Here is a 6,288-nt window from a genome sequence, read left to right on the forward strand (position 1 = left end):
CTCCGTGCTGTGGTGAGCACGAAAACCAGACTGGAAGGAGTCAAAGTTATTCATTAGGACTCAAGGTGTCAACATTGAGTCCTAAGGGAAATACAGCTTTATTTTGTAGCAATTCAAGAGATACCCAGCTTTTATCGCTTCGCAAAAAAAATTAATATATATATATATTTTTTTTTTTTGTCATAGTACCCCCAAGAATTTAAAACTACTTTCACCCCTGCTTCCTACATCTTGTTAAACACAGTGACAGCCATCCATCTGTTTTCTTTACACCCTTGTCCCTTAGTGGGTCAGGAGGGTTGCTGGTGCCTCTCCAGCTCACGTTCCGGGCGAGAGGTGGGGGTGACCCTGGACAGGTTGCCAGTCTGTCGCAGAGCATCATGGAGACACACAGGACAAACAACCATGCACACACACACTCACACCTAGGGGCAATTTGGAGAGACCAATTAACCTGACAGTCATGTTTTTGGACTGTGGGAGGAAACCGGAGTACCTGGAGAAAACCCACCATGCACAGTGAGAACATGGAGACTCCATGCAGAAAGACCGGGAATCAAAGCCAGAACCTTATTCCTGCAAGGCAACAGCTCTACCAACTGCGCCACTGTGCAGCCACACAGTGACATGTAAACTCAATTTTAGTTATTGCTGACAGAGTGGGGTTTTTTTTGGACGAGGAAGGTATTTTTTGTCTATTTGTTATGTTTTTGAGTCTGTATAACAGAAACATTCTAATAAAATTATTTGTGAAAAAAGTGGCACCTTAAAGCATGAAACAGACAGAATTTAACTAGTGTCACCATGGTTACCATTAATAAAGCATTCAGTTCAATCCAATATTTGAAGGGGTGGAGCATGGAGGGAAGAGTATGCTACAAATTAAATTGTATTAATTAAGTCTTTGTTATAGTTTTAGGTAGTCTTTCTGACCAACCTGCAATCTCAAAACAACAGTAACTTCTAAAAAGTTTACCCAGATAGCACATGATTTTAAATTAACGCTGAAAAATAGTTAGAATCGTAGATTTTTGGTTGAAGTCAACAAATGACGATGTATCAAACAACCATCCAATCAAACCGTTGAAACTGTGTCATTGAATCAATGTTGTTTTGTGGTTGAAATCTGATGACTGAAATGCCGAGGTCTGATTAATGGTTGATTTTTGGTTGAGGTCAACAACTGACGGTGGATCAACTATAAAACAGTTATAAAACAGCACGGGTTTGCCTAAGGCAAGCCCGTGCAGAGTGTGCACAGATTGCAATCTGTGCAATCTGTGTGCACAGATTGCACACAGATTGTGTGCAATCTGTGCAGTTTGTTGCACCCCTCATCACCTTCTCATCTCCCCYTACTCCCTCCCAAAACTCCCCACACCCACTTGCTCCTCCCAGCCTTCCCCTCTTTACCCCCTCTCATCCCTTCTTCCCTCCCCCATCCTTGAGCTCTGGGTCAGAACATTTTATTACTAAGTGGGGGTTAATCATGTTTCAAATTACGCACTACATGTTGAGAACAGTGGGTTGTGATTTCTTTATGTACATTTTCTTACTTGTCTGTAAATATTATTACTGACTGTACATAATGTGTTGACACAAAAGTCTCTACTAGGAGTTGTACAGTCTGACTCTCCCTTTTTACACTAGTGGTTTGTCCCAACCAAACAGCCACTTTGCTGCTGGTTTGTTTGCAACCAGCTTCTGAATTGAATTCTCCTCTGAGCAGTTTTTGTTGAGGAATATAATTATGTTAATAGTTAAAAGTTATGTTAATTCACATTAAGATATGTTTTACTGAAAAGGAATGTATTATGTTGTGCTGGTTCAACACCAAATAAGGTGTTGTACGAGAAATTCCTGGCATGCAAGGGACTCGGCCAGAGTCTCTGTTTGGACAGATAAGAACTAACAATTTGACTAATGGTCCTCTGAAGGAGCAGATTTAACTACCACGAGGTCGGCCCAGAATTCTCGGAACTTCCAACACACACTCAATGTAAAACAGAGCCAGAAGCAAGATTCAGAACGCCATTGGTCAGACGGTTTCCAATACACAATAGCAGACTGAAAACGGTATAAATGCTCGAAGCCAGAAGCAAAAGACAAGACATTTTGGATACTGAGACGATGAAAATGAGACGATGAAAATGAGATGATGAAAATGTAATATGTGATTCCGCAGATGTGCATTAAATGTCTTCCTGGTTGTCAGTGAGCCGGAGAGAATGGAGTTTTGTGTATCGTCTCTTAATTCATGAGTTTAGCACCTTTGAATTCCTCCATGTTTTATGGTAAGTTTTTCAATATTACTTTGATCTTAGATGTGTTTAATGAAAAATAAGGGCATTGTTTTGTGCCCATAGTAATCCTGGTTATTTTGGGGCAAAACAGATATTTTTAATAATTGAGGTCATGTCTCATTTTGCATTATTTTCATCCTGCCACCGCTCCAGGCCTAAGTRTGAAATCCTGCAAGATTTTGTGAGATTTGAGTTTTTAAAATAGGGCGGGGCCTATTATTTGGTCTGGGAGAGCATGTGGTGGACAAGGAAGTGTAAGGCTGGCTGCTCCAGGTGGGCCTTAAATTGTTGCGATAGTAATCACTTGTTTTTCATTTTTTAGTATGATGTGCTTAAATGAGCCTCTGTTCCAGAACAACTGAGTTAGATGATTGCATGACCGTCTGCAGCCATCAAGAAGTGCAGAAGGTTGTTAATCATCCACAGATTCAATCCAGGTGAGGCAGGAAGGAAACACTTAAAACATGTAAGGCAGGTGAAACACTGAACTAAACCTGCTAATGACTGATTCAGTCTGTTTATTCTTGGGTTGGTAACTGGTTAAACTGAACTGGACTATTATTACTGGTGTGGGATCTTTATCAGCATATGGACACTTTGTAATGAATTTAATAAACTTATTTGGAAATATTTGTAGCTGATTGAAGATTAAACCAGCTATTTGATGAAAGTTTATTCTGTATAAATTATAAATAATTGGGCGAGTCAAGTGGTGAGGTGCAAGGGAATGGCTGTGCTGTAGAAGAGCTAACCCCGTCAACATTATTTTAAACAAATAACTTTGAAACTTCTCCTACCAACACCCTACTTGAAGCTTGTGTGCACGCTCACTATATTTGAGCAATTTGACCGAAATATGACGACGGTAAGTGAAAGAAAACGATGTGTGCAGACACGCCTGCCCACTGTTGCTACCAGAGGAGTTAACTCAGCTAACATTGCTAGCCAAGAAGACAGCCAAGTAACGGACATAAATGGTCTGTTTGCAGAGATTGCCATGGTGGGAGCGACGTTAAATGGAGTTGCAAGTGATGTGACTCTGATTAAATCGGACACAACAGAACTCAAGAACTCCGTGAGTGCAATGAAAACAAGGCTAACTGAAGCTGAGAGACGCATTTCTGATGTGGAGGACACTATAGCTAACTTAACAAGAAACAACATGAAGCTAACCAAAGCAGTTGAACAACTCTATGAGAGAGTTGATGACCAGGAAAATAGAGCCCGTCGTAATAGCATTAGACTGGTTGGACTGAAAGAGGGGAAAGAGGCTGGAATGCCACTAGCTAACTATGTGCAGAAAATACTTTGTGGTGATCTAGAGTTGAATGGAGGTGACAATGAGATTGAGCGCTGCCACAGAAGCTCAGGTCCTCGCCCGGATCCCAATCAGCCTCCGCGCATCATACTGGTGAGATTTCTCAAATATACTGCCCGAGAGAAAGTCCTGGCTGCTGCTAAGAAGAAGGGGATACGATGGGATGGCTGTCGTCTATCACTGTTTGAGGACATGACCATGGGGCGCTCAGTGCGGCGCAAAATGTTTTCCACAGTGATGAAAGGTTATGGCAGCAGCAGGTGAAGCACACGCTGGCGCACCCGGCCATACTCAGGTTTACATGGAGAGGAAAATGGCTCAGCTTTACGGATGCAAAGGAGGCAGAAAGTTTTGTACGAAAGCACATTGAGAGCGCAGAAGACGGCGGAACCACAACGGGAAGACAGATCGCGGGAGATGGCGAGGCAGCATCTGCTGATATCAACGAGTAGGAGAGCGGAGGAAACACGACATCTGACGGGGCATGGACGGACACTGCGGCGTGGTCAGGATCCAGACGACGGGAGGAGCAGAGAGGTCGTCTCCAGAACCTACATGGACCAGATAAGACTTGACTTTTTATTCAGGAAGGCTTCACTGCGTTGTTCTTTTTTAGAGCAGTGTTTTATTTGTCCATTTTCTACTTTGATTTATTGTTCCATTGTTTTGAAAACAGTGAGGTAAGAATCTATGTTGTGTTTGCACCAACTTGCTCATGTATGCTAAGTAGTGGAATCCAAGACTCAGGTCTGATATTGTTTTTGCTGGAGAATAATGGGTAAATTAAGTATAAATATTGTAACATGGAACATTAATGGTTGTGGTACACCAGTCAAAAGAAAAAAGGTTCTTAACTATTTGAAATCTCATGATACGGATATAGCGTTCATACAAGAAACACACTTTGAAAGTGAAATAGAAGCTTTAAAATTCAAAAGAGGTTGGGTTGGTAAAGTGTTTCACAATTCTGTGTCCAGGAAAAGCAGAGGGGTTATGATTCTTATAAACAAAAATCTTAATTTTGTGTTATTACAAGAGTTTAAAGATACAGAGGGACGTATGCTATGCATACAAGCACTTTTAAATGATGTGAAAGTTGTCCTCTGCAATATATATACCCTGAACAAGGAAGAGCCACTTTTTTTTCATTCCATCCTAAACATAATAAGCAATCTTAAAGGCCACATTAACTGGGAGGAGATATGAACGAAGTCTCAGATATCTTTATTGATAAAAGTGTAATGAGTGCCAGTTTTAGTAGTGGAGGTAAATCCGCGACAGCCCTTTATAAAGAAGAGATTGGGCTGGTGGACATCTGGAGACTAATACACCCTGTGGAGCGGGAATATACGTTTTATTCGCATGCCCACAAAAGTTACTCCCGCATCAATTATTTTCTTATTTCTAGTACCAGTGTTGACTTAGTAGCGGAGTGTGAAATAGGTGTAATTGCCCTAACAGACCACGCCTTTGTTAGGGGTAAATGCTTGGGATACAGCTCTAAGAAAGTAAAAGAGGGGAAAGAAAAAGTCAAAACACTGGTAAAACAGATAAGTGAATTGGAAAAACAACTGGCAGAAAACTACGATGAAAACGAATTTAATAGAATATGCAAAATGAAATTTATAATAACAAAGCAGAATATGCATTGTTTAGGCTCAAAACTAATTTCTATGAAAATGGTGGAAAAAACGGGATGGCTCTTGGCCAGACAACTGAAGCGGTTAGAGAATCAGAACATGATCACAGCAATTAAAGAAAATGACAAATTGATATCATCCTCTCATATTAATACAATTTTCCAAAGATTTTACAAAGATCTTTATACATCAGAAAATGTAGCAACTACAGAAGAATTGGAATCCTTTTTAGACAAAATAAAGATACCCAAAATTACCCAGGATGAGAAAGATAGACTGGAAGCACCCATAAATGAGGCCGAAGTTAAAAAAGCAATTGCTGGAATGAAGAAAATGAAATCACCTGGCGTAGATGGCATTACAGTCGAATACTATCATAAATTTGTAGATATACTTGCACCAATTTTAACTGATGTTTATCGAGAAGCGTTTGAATGTGGTTCACTTCCTGAAAGTTTCAATCAGGCTATAATTACTCTCATACCAAAGGGGGATAAAGATCTTACAGATCCAGTCAATTATCGTCCCATAAGTTTGATCAATGTTGATTGCAAAATACTGTCAAAAATTGTAGCCACGAGATTAGAGACTGTGTTACCACAGATTATTCACAAAGACCAGGTAGGCTTTATTAAGCGTCGTTCTTCAGCTGATAATATGCAAAGACTTCTGCATCTTTTATGGGGAAATAAGGACAACAAAAACCCTGTAGTGGTAATATCACTTGATGCTCAAAAGGCCTTCGATGGGGTGGAGTGGAGTTTTTTGTTCACTGCTCTGTCGAAGTTTGGACTGGGTGAAAATTTTTGTAGGTAGGTTAGCACTTTGTATTCGGGCCCAAAGGCCGCTGTTTTTACCAATGGAATATTGTCCAATTATTTCCGTATCTCCAGATCCACGCGTCAGGGCTGCAACCTTAGTCCACTTCTGTTCACCATTCTCCTGGAGCCATTGGCCATTAAAATCAGGGAAGATGCTAGAATCATTGGGATGAACGGAGGGGGGAGGGAACACAAATTATTATGCC

This window comes from Poecilia reticulata, linkage group LG8, assembly GCF_000633615.1.
Source record: "Poecilia reticulata strain Guanapo linkage group LG8, Guppy_female_1.0+MT, whole genome shotgun sequence".
In the NCBI taxonomy this organism is placed as follows: Eukaryota; Metazoa; Chordata; class Actinopteri; order Cyprinodontiformes; family Poeciliidae; genus Poecilia; species Poecilia reticulata.